We start from the raw sequence: 11,076 nt of genomic DNA, 5'->3' as shown, positions 1-11,076 counted from the left end.
GGCATGCTCTAAATTATCGCTTATGAACAAAATAATCAATAGATCTGTTTAAAATGTACACAAATTAAAATAGGCCAGATTGGCCGTATGCACCAAGTCTCTCATTTCATTGTGGATTCAAGCTGCCACCAACATCACAGCAAATGCTGTCAAATGTGACGCACTGTGTGTAAGCTTTGTATGCAGTCCGAACCTGCCCCCTGCAGCCCTGCCGCCTCTGCACGCTTCGCCCCCATTAGAACAGCGACCCTGAAGTTTGCTTCCGCTGGCACAGAACTCATCCCAGACAGAGGGAGAGCACAGGGGTCCAATCCCAGCCGTAAACCGCGGAAGCTGAGTAAAACTAGAGCTCATAGTTGATTAAAGCACCTTACATTAAATGTGCAAGCGAATAACACCCGTTCCACAGTACATTTCACAGGGGTGAAGTCAGCCCCTGATAAGGTTTCAGATTATTTTGTATTTTTTATTACGCTGCCACGACCTTTCACAAGTGTCTTCGCAACGTTTATAGAAGTGCACGGACTCATGCCTCTCGTTTCACCTCTCTTTATCTCTGCAATCTGTTCACTTTAACATGTGATATCTGTCATGTGACGGTATATATGCTATTGATTACTATCTAGTTTGTGCTGTTTAAGATCTGAGAACGTTAGCACGCTACTAAAACAACATGTACATTATGTACCCCAAGAACTACATGACTGCCATCTAGCGGTGTTTCTTATTCTTACACCTTTATTTTCCAATCACGCTATTGGGGATTTAAACTTTATTTTACATGTTCATATATGTAAATGATGTATGAATATTTAGTGCTGTCGTTAATGCACAGAATGAAAACATCCAGTATGTCAATCATCTGCCCATAAGCATCATAGAACGGCAAACGCACACGTACAACCAAGCAGACAGACACAAAAACACACGCAACATTTCGCCAAAATACACAGTCTTCGTCATTTGGATCTGGCAGGTGTTGACAGCTCCTTCATAAAACCTGGCCAATCTGAGTTTTATACCATAAGGGCAGGATAGTGAGCGTGCTTTAAAGCTCAAACATAGTTTATGTGGACTAACTCTATTATCAGTCAGTTTCAACCTTCTTGGCAAGACGTGTAAAGTTTTTTTTTGGGGGGGGGGTAAGCAGTTCCTGAATATAACAAATAAATTCCGTGTACGAAGAAGAGGAAACGTATAACTTTGACAGTCTTTCGTGTCTATTTTCCAGGGAAAGGGGCGGGCCTGATGTATATTGTCCAGTGGAAAAAAAAACAAAACTTGGAAACAGAGAGCGAGCGAGAGAGAGAGAGAGAGAACACGCGAAGGGAAGGAGGGAGGGAGGAACGAGGGGAGGAGGAGAGAGCAGGAATAGAGCGCGTAAGTGCGCTAGGGAGGCTGTGCGTTCCAATCGAATAAAAACTGCGCAGTTCTCCTGTTCTCAACCTACAGCACCACTTTGATTCATACAAAATACGGATGCGTTTTCTTATCGCTAGTGCTTGGCTTTTGGCAAGCAGGATTACACCAAATGTCGCAAACCTACTGTGGCGTGCACACGGATTGGCAATTCTATCAACTGAGTTCGAGGTTTTACGAACTGTTATTTCATGAACACGTAAATGAAATGATTATCCACGAAAACCAGGACTGTCGGAGACTATTTTTGGGACCAAACGTGTTGGTCGCTTGGTGGTTGTTATCGGATACGCACCTAAGATGACTTGTACGAAGGCAGCTTGTACGAACGTTTTTGTCATGCCTACGTGTGAGGTGGGTGCACGTGCATATCATGCCTACGCGGATTTTGGGATGCACGTCCAATGACATATCGGGGGAGCTGTACAGGTTGCGTGGCCGCACCGGCGGCTGTCACGGCGGAAAACGGAGGCAATGAGCTATCGGTATGCATGTATTACATGTTACATGTATTTTTCTTGACGATTGTGACATCTCTGAAGGCGAAATTGAGGAAGGTCAGATACGTAACTTTTCAACTTTTTAAATTATTGCACGTATAAGAGTAATTTATAAAGAACAGGTTACGTTACCTGGGATGAAGAAATTGACCATTTATTGAAGTAAAGCCCAGTTTTCTATATACCCTGTGTTAGACTACGGTTTTGCGGTTCGATCTGTAATTACAGATGCGGATTTTTTTTTATTTTACCATTTAGCTTCTACTGCCCTTGATGTACTCAGATCTGCTATATGTGCGTTCAAATCTCTTGTATGCACACATAGTAGTCATTCAAGTTAGGTGGGTGGGTTTTTATTATTATTTATAATAATAACAATAACAACAATTATTATTATTATTATTATTATTATTATTATTATTACCATCATGTGTTTGTGCGTACACACTTCGGGTTTACCCGAAAGAGAAAGTGGGAGTTGTGCTGGCAATCCACCCCTAACGTTGTGACACGAGTATTCCTGTTTCTTTGCCATCTAAAATGGCTTGAAGCCTAGTCGTTTCATTAAATATTCACAACGTATCAAAACAAGTTTTGTCTGGTATAGTTATGTAATAATCACACAATGATGTCGCCGAGAGAGCGGGACTTCCGGCGATTACAAATGGGGGGGGCGTTTTTTCCTTCTCTTTTGTCATGTGGAGGAGTTCTGACAGTTAAACGATATCCAAGAATAAATTTTGGGGAAAGGGACAAGTTCAGTACGTTAAGTTGCTGAGTAAGCATTTTATTGCGGAGCGATAGCCGGTGTGGCTTGCGATAGACGACTAGGCACGATGATGTAGGCTACAACAGTTCCATCTTTGGGTCTTCAGCTATCATCAGCACCTCCGCGGGACGTTTCGTAATGTTTCTCAGTCTTACCACAGATTTTTCCACGCATTTCTTGCGGTGCTCTTCAAGAATCTAATCTGGATGCACTGTAGATTCACTGAATTTTAAAGGATCTAGAGTTTTATCACTATATCGCGCACACGTGCTAGAAAGAGCGGTCATTTTGCGTAGCACGGATTAAAAAACAAACCCAACTTCATATGTAGATAAGAGCGTCTGCGAAAATGCCATGTGTTTGCGCCACGTTCTTATTGCAATAAAGAGAAGTGCATGTCACCACTAGAGGGTGCACCAGCATCACTGAAGATTTTACCCAGAATGTCTTTTTTACATGAGAGCATAAACATAAGTCCAGACCAGGCCATTTACCTAAGCTAGGCTCATTATTTTGTCTACAGGTTAGACCATATCTAAGAGAGTGTTAAGCCTGGTTTTGTACACTAAATGCTTCCACTACAAATTCTCATCAGCTATTCTATGTATTCCATAACTCTGTGAGAAAAAATACTTCCTAATCTAATTTCCACCCATGCCTTCACGTTCTGCTGCCAAAACTGGTCTTAGAAGAGTTTAAGACTCCACTTAAACTCCACTTTATTTATCCCTTTTAAAATCCTTTCAAAAATGTAAAAACCTCAGTAAAATCTCCCCTTACTCTTCTTTTTCTAGATGAAAAGATTGAGTGTCTTGAGTCTGTATATTATATATTTGATCTTTAGAACCAGTCTTGTTGTCCTTTTCTGTACTTTTTCAAGAGCCTCTATGTCCATCATATAATGTGGTGTCCACAGCTGGACACGGTACCCCAGATGTGGTCTGACAAAGGTAGTATGTAATATCAATATAGCCTTCTTTGATTTGTAGTCAATGTCTTTTCCTGTGTTGCTAGTATCCTGTTTCTCTTTTTAATTGCTTCAGAAAAATATCTAGATCCAGACAGACTTAAGTCAACTAGCAGTACCAAGTCTTTTTCATGTTACACAAACTGTAATTTTGTCCCACTTGTAAAATAATCCTGTCTTACATTGTTATTGTCCACATGTAGACCTTTACATTATACATGCTAAATCTCCAAGTTATACTCTTAGCTTCACCTCCAAGTTAAATATCATCAGAAAATGTAACTGTTTTGTAAATAAGGAACAGCAGAGGTCCCAACACTGATACCTGAGGGACTCAACTTCCCACAACTCCCTGCTCAGACAAAAGCCCTCTCATCATTACTCTCTGTATTTCATGTCCACGCCTAAATCAGGTCTGACTACAATCTAACAGCTCTGTTAATTCCTACCGATTTTGGTTTGATAATAAGCCCCTCATATGATACTTTGTCTAACACTTTTGAAAGTGCAGATAATAACCTAAACTGGGGAAGACATGTTTAATAGATTTCAGAATGATTTGCCATTCACCCTTTGCGTCTGAGATGAATTGTAGTACCACTGGGAAAGCTGTTTATTGTCACCTTCAGAGTAGTGGGTTATAGGCATTTGCCCTTCGTAAAGTTACTCGGGGAAACATCTCCTAGTACAGCACCAGGTACAGCTACCTGTGCCCACTACTTAGTTTATCAGGGTGTCTCAGCTCGGGTACAATTGCATTACAGGAAATATACACAGCACATTTAATGTCATAAAACTCACTTTTTTAAGTCAGTAATGGGGGAGGAGGTTTTCTTTTATTGTTTTTAACATCTTTGTATTTTCTTTATTGCAGGTGTTTATAGTTTTTTTGGCTTATAATCATCACACTGCAGCTATTATTATGTAAATTACTGTCACAATTTTTGTTACTATTGTCGTTAATTATTTCCCATCTGTAATGTTGCTGCAGTAATGTCTTACATTTTAACATCATGTATATAAGGCAAAATTTTGATCTTCTGTCTTGAGTGACAGCCAGAGGCAGAGAAATTCTGCAAGGTGGTGGGTTTGCAGTGTAGATTGTTGCCCAACAGAGGGCGCCATGTGAATGGAGAAATGACTCGTAAAAGGCTCCTGGCTGCTGAATGGGAACAGCTTTGCTTTTCAGCTCGTCAGGGTGGAGACTACATTTACACCACTGGCCCCAGATGGTTTGTTTGGGCGGGGTTTCATATGTACAGTATGCAGCATTATATGAAGATGTGGTAAATGCTACTGCATTAAATGTACTGAGGGAATAACATTCCAGTAGCTGCTTTGCCTCCAGTTTCTCCTTAAACTTCCTCTGTCCCCCTAGCAGCTCCCTAAAACCCAGGGCAGCACAGCCCCCAACATCCCAAACATCACCCCAAACCCCAACCCCAGCCTCCCTAACACCGCCTGAATCCCTAACCCTGTCAGAGATGCAAGGGAAAACCAGATAGTTTACTGTCCAACCAGAAAACACACACACTAACTGAACAGCACACGCTCACACTGCAAATTTGACACCTCTGTACTTTTGCTGCTGGGCTTTCCTGCCCTGTGTGAGTGTTTGGTTTACTGCAGCTTTAAACACATTAAATCCACTGTTCCTGTTCAGCATTCGGTGGTTCTCAGCATTTCTGTGTTGAAACCTACACCTTTTTCATTCACGCAGAGAGAAGCAGAAGAGCACAGGGGAGGCGGTCACAGCTGCTGAAGGCTCTGGATGCAAACAGCCCCCCAACAGCTGATCCATGGTCAGCTGACCTGGCCCTAAACCTATCTGCGAGCTTTGTGAAAATATGTGAAGCCAACCTGGGATCAGCGTATGGAGTTATCCTACATGCTGCTGCAAGAGTTTGAAGGCAGAAATGCCCAAGAGAGACTGGTAAACATGAGGAAGGGGTGTCTTCTTCAGCAAGCAGCCAGTGGAGATGGAATGCGTCAGCTGCAGCCAATCAGAGGCGACAGACAGTCAGCGGAGGTGTGGTGTGGTGGAGTGGACCTGAGTGGATGAAAGGTGAGTGGTTGTGTCATGAAATCATTCATGAATCTGCATCACATATCCCTGTTTTTTTCTGAGCTCTGTTAGTGTCCGTTTGGCCAAACTCTGTGCATTGCGCATTGCAGCCTGTGTAGTAGCGGTGTGCGCAATAGCGCACTCCCTTGTATAAGCAGTGCGTGCAGTATTGCGCTCCTGTGTGCTGAAGAGAGGAGGCTTGACCTTTTATTGTGTTCATGGTTTTATCATTCATCACTACACTCAGGATGAAATGCATTGATATTTACCTAGTGAAACAGACACATAAAATCGTGTGCTTGTGTGTATGTGTGTGTTTGTGTGTGTGCATTCAGTTGCAGGAGTTTGTGCAGATGTGGAGTGACAGTTGGCCTGCTGGGGGTTTGAATCAGCATGGGGGCTGGGGGGAGCAGCTGGTGCAGGAACAGGAAGTTGAGGGCATGCCCTGTGAACCAAACCGCGGCATTGAGAGCCCCAAAAAGGGGGCTATAGAGAGAGTGTGTGTGTGTGTGTGTGTGTGTGTGTGCGTGAGTGCCTGTGTGTGTGTGTGTGTGTGCACGCGTGCGTGAGTGCCTGTGTGTGTGTGTGAGTGCATGTTTCTGTGTAGACTAATGGACAATAATGGAGCAGATACTACACTGGACATATAATCACAAGATGATCACCTCAAAGCCCAGGGGTACTGCTGTTGTACCTGTGAAGAAGAATGGCTCCAGTGACTGTAATGTGAGAAGTAAGCCATGAGTAGGAGATGAATAAGAGCATACTGCCGTTGGAGCCCCTGAGTTTTGGAGAGGAGGGAAGCAGAAGCTGTCTTTTAAAATCCACGGGTTTAGATGCACATCCCTATTACAGGTGGACTCCAGCTCCTGTCACCACCATGCTAGGAGCAGCTCTCTGTTACCACGGTAAAAATGGAACCCTGGAGCTGAAAGGTCTGTAGCAAGGCCTTCTCATTGGTGGAGGAGCCTGCAGTGGATTGTGATGTGAGCTGTCAACTGGCCAATGGGGCAGAGGCAGAGTAGGGACTGTTGCTAAGGGGAGTGGCTTAAGGAGCAGTCAGCTGGGCTCTCCCTCTCTCTCTCTCCCCCCTGCTCTTTTTTACATATGTGTTAGTCTGTAGGAGAGGGGAAGAGTACATGTTCAGATACGCTGTGAAAGCTTCACACTTCCTGCTAGGTTTGAACCGGGGAGTGAAACATGGAGAGACTGAGACAGCTGGATGCTGTGTGGAGGTGTGTGTGCGTGCGTGCGTGCGTGTGTGCGCGCGTGCGTGTTTGTGTGTGGTGAGGGGTTGCTGCTGAGGGGAGAATGGGGGGAGACTGTAATGGTGACAGGAGTGGGAGGGGGAGTGGGAGGGGACCTAGCGGGGTGTACATGAGGTATGCGCTGAGAGTCACGTAGACAGCCCCTCTCCCTCTGCCTATGCCGGTGCAGATGTCAGCTGACCACCAGGCCATCAGACCCTCACATCTTGAGAGCATCCATTTGTTCTGCGCGGGGCCATTTCCCCAGTGAAGCAGCCAGTCAGGGAACGTTGCAGCGACAGTGATGATCTGACCAGTTTCAGGCCAGGAACCCGGGTAGAGCTTCACCCGGATCACCCAATCGATCCGTCCGTCAATATAAATGGACTTACCCCTCTCTTCTACCTAGATGGCACCATGAGCGCCCTTTTCATCATGCCCCACGCTGTGACTGGGGTGTTTCAGATCGTCCCCCTTCCTCTGAGTGCAGGTGGACCTGTCCTTTGTGTTCGGGTTGCCGTTACATTACCACGGCAACCCCGGCCTCGCAAGTCCTTGCTGTCGGGGAAATAAGCACGTAATTAGCCTGGTGAGGTTTGGCGTAACAAGCCTTCACACTGCACATTGCGGCAGAGCACTCAGAGAGGGCTTACCCCGGCCACGTCCTGGAGGCATCTCGGGAGGGGGGGTTTGTCACTCTTCTGCAGCTCAAGAGAGAACCACACACACACACACACAGAGTCAGGCTCTTTCAGCATTTATCCCTGTGTCTGGAGCTCTTAATCGCTAACCTCTCATCATGACAATGCTAAGATGGCAATGATTTAAGTGTTACAGTTGCACACACAGCGTTATGTAATTACATAGCTGAATGAAAAAAAATTCCTAAGTCACTTTTTAAATGATGCATGTAATAAGTTTAAGCCAGAACGTATCTGGGATCAGAAGCGCAGTGTAATGATAATAAATGCGGTGGCTGGAGCGTGTGATCCTGCGACAGATTCGATCAAAGTGATCTCTCCCTGCTTCTCGCTAGTTGATGAGCTTTACTCAGGATAAATTAATGGGAAGAGATTTGCTGCTGCACTTGGGGGCTGATTGGTAATGTCGTTCAAACCCACCTGAACTGCGTGGCTGCACTAAGGGGTAGATTAGTGTTATACCTGAATCATGATGGATTGCAGTGGCCGAGTTCAGGTGGTGAACTGTCAGGAACCTGGTGGGCAGGAAGTAGGGCTCGGTCTTAGAGCTGTGCCCCAGAGCCACTGCTCACGATGAGCTCTGTGTGGCTTTAGGTTCTTTCTGCCCTTGACAACTGATCCAAGATTAGTTTGCCCACCCCCCTGTTTTGACACTAAATATGCTCTGTAAAACTGTGTCTGATCCAGGACAGGAAGCACTTACATTCCCTATATGTGTGTGTACTGGTCTGCGTTACTTTTTCTTCTTGGGTGATTGACATTCGACATGCCCGGGCCCTCTATGGTACAGCGCAGCGTGTGCAGAGCAGCTGCAGTGTGGGATTATGGGACGGATCCCTGCATTAGACCATCAGTGCAGGAAAGAAGAATGGCGGAGCGGTGTGAAGGAGAGGACATGATGGTTTAAATGCATTCCAACGATAGGCACTGTCTGCTTGTGACGTTTTTATGGTTCAGATTCATATTCATGGAACAATAAAATAAAAATAAACATAGTGGGAATAGAGCATTATGATAAATGATGAGTCTGCTGGCAAGATGTATTTGCAGGGAGCAGTACAGGTACACTTTGGCGGAATGAAAATGTGAAATATGGCAAGGGTAGGCTTCAGCTGTTCCCCCTAGTCTAGCAGTTTAAAAATAGCTCCTACTGCTGTACTGGCCTTATTCCAGCACTCTCACTCTCCCTTTCTCTCTCTCTCTGCCTCCCCTTCCTCTATCTCTCTCTCTCTGCCTCCCTCTCAGTTAAAACTCCACTTGTTTCATTGGAATTATATACTTCTACTTTACATGTGGCCAAAGCTTAACAATTAAAGGCAAAAATCAGTAATCAACAGTGAGGGAAGACAATCGATTGACAGGTCAGTTTGTGGTGAAATACAGAGGTAAATGGGAGGGGTGAATGGAAGTTGGTGTGTAAAGGTGGTGTGGCAGTGAGAGGAGGGGAAGACTCTGGCCTGGCAGTGCTGCTGATGTGGGGATCAGAGTGTCCTGGTTCCTGCAGCCTCTACAGGCAGGTGATGATGCGACTAACCTCACAGATGTCTGGAGAGGAGCTGGAAGCTGGGGGTTAGACAGGAGTAGATTTGTGGGCGGGGCTGCATGGGAGGGGCAGGTGTAGAGGTGTGAGCTGGGCTGCATAGTTTTGGAGGGATGGCACACATTCTCTCAATCTGGGCTGTTGTCACTGTAGACTGTACCCTCCCACACAAAGCAATGATGTAATCCCCAGCAACAGTGTGTATCGCTGTGGCAACTGGCCCTCAGCAACACAAAGACAGGGCTGGTAGCTGATCGCCAAGGCAACAGCCACACTATGCTCTGCCTTCATCAATCACGCGTTGAGAGAAAGACAGCGAGAGAAGGAGAGAGAGAGGGAGAGAGACAGAGACAGAAAGGGAGGGAGAGAGACAGAGAGAGGAGAATGAGAGGGAAAGAGACAGAGAGAGGCAGTGTTTCCACTGATCCACCTTAGCTGTAGGTCATATACACCTGAGCTGAAGGTGATTCTACGCCAAACTGGTTGGCAGCATGTTGGCCAAACCCAGACATGATGGTAGGTGGCATACGTGTATTTTCAATCAAACTCTGCAAATGTGGAGGGTTCCAGCATTTACGCTCTGGCCAGGATCAGCTGCACCAAGCGTAATGGGACACCATCATCTACAGGGCAGCCCACCGTTTTGGCTCTGATTAGAGCCACACATACACAGCTGAGGAGGGCAGGTTGAGATGATGCTAAAACGTGAAGATGAAGAAGCTTTCTGTTACCTTGATAGCCAGGGCTTTTCCAGCAAGCTGCTTCCCTGATCCAATTTCTGGAAATGTCTCTCTCTCTTTCTGCTGGCCTCCCTTACTCTCTCACTCTCTCTCTCCCTCCTTCTCTCTCCCTCCCTCTCTCTTTCTCCCATTCTCTCTCTCTCCCTCCCTCCTTCACTCCCTCTGTTTTTCTTTCTCTCTCTCTCTCTCTCTCTCTCTCTCTCTCTCTCTCTCTCTCTCTCTCTCTCTCACTCGCTCTCTCTCTCTCTCTCTCTCTCTCTGTCGCTCTCTCTCTCTCTCTCTGTCTCTCGTGTGTTCACTACATCCTGCTGTGTGGCCCAAAGCAAACCGATAAAACCGCAAGCTCACATTCCAGTGTTGTGGTGATGCCTGGAAGACCAGGGTCTTTCCCTGTGCATCTGCAGATGTGCTTCTAACCTGATTACAGTCACTGTTCTCTAACTGCCTTTATTTCAAACCAGACAACAGCATTTCCATTGCCCCCTCACGCACACGCACACACAGACACGCAGACACACAGACACACCCACACACACGTACACACACACACACATGCACACACACACATACAGAAACACATGCATACTCAGAGAAGATATAGGGACAGTCCTTGTTTATTATTAGTCATCCAGCATTTTTTCATGTATTGGTTTAGAAGGTGTCTCAGCCCAAGATGTCTTCTATGGCCTCCATTTTCTTGTGTTATTTATTTATAAAGGGAGGCCGGGAGGCCGTATGAGTTGTTACCCCAGTTTCAGCGTCTCCCTTTAATTTCAAACCTCCTTTTAATTTACACCCATGTTAGTCATACATGTCATCAGCTTTGAAGTGCACCTGACAGCAAAGAATGTTAATTTAAAGCAAAACCAGGAAAACACTCATATCAAAGTTAGAAGAAGAAACACAGAGTCTGAATTCTCATGGTACGTACATATTTGTGTGTGTGTGTGAGTGGGTGAGGGCTCTATCACAGTACTGCAGAACTGTATGTTGCTCTGACTCTTTCATCTCATTAACAGAGCAGGCAGTAGAAGGATATATATTATGTGTATATGGATTGTATATGACATGTATGACTGCAGGGCATATTACAGCACAAGCTGACCTGAACTGCCTGTAGAGAAACTA

At 45.4% G+C, this 11,076-nt stretch overlaps 1 protein-coding gene across 1 annotated transcript in view; it reads left to right on the top strand.

Annotated features, from left to right (window-relative positions):
• The first annotated feature begins 1,371 nt into the window (after positions 1–1,371).
• Positions 1,372–11,076, top strand: part of LOC118774704 (lysine-specific demethylase 6B-like) — a 42,107-nt gene continuing 32,402 nt past the window's right edge. The window contains exons 1-2 of the mRNA XM_036524144.1: positions 1,372–1,904; positions 5,376–5,720. The gene's annotated coding sequence lies outside the window, so the exon portion shown is untranslated. The remainder of the gene's footprint in view (positions 1,905–5,375; positions 5,721–11,076) is intronic.

The sequence above is a fragment of the Megalops cyprinoides genome, chromosome 3, assembly GCF_013368585.1.
Source record: "Megalops cyprinoides isolate fMegCyp1 chromosome 3, fMegCyp1.pri, whole genome shotgun sequence".
Classification (NCBI taxonomy): domain Eukaryota; kingdom Metazoa; phylum Chordata; class Actinopteri; order Elopiformes; family Megalopidae; genus Megalops; species Megalops cyprinoides.
Note: the sequence above shows the minus strand (reverse complement) of the source record. Positions and strands in the feature narration are given on the sequence as shown.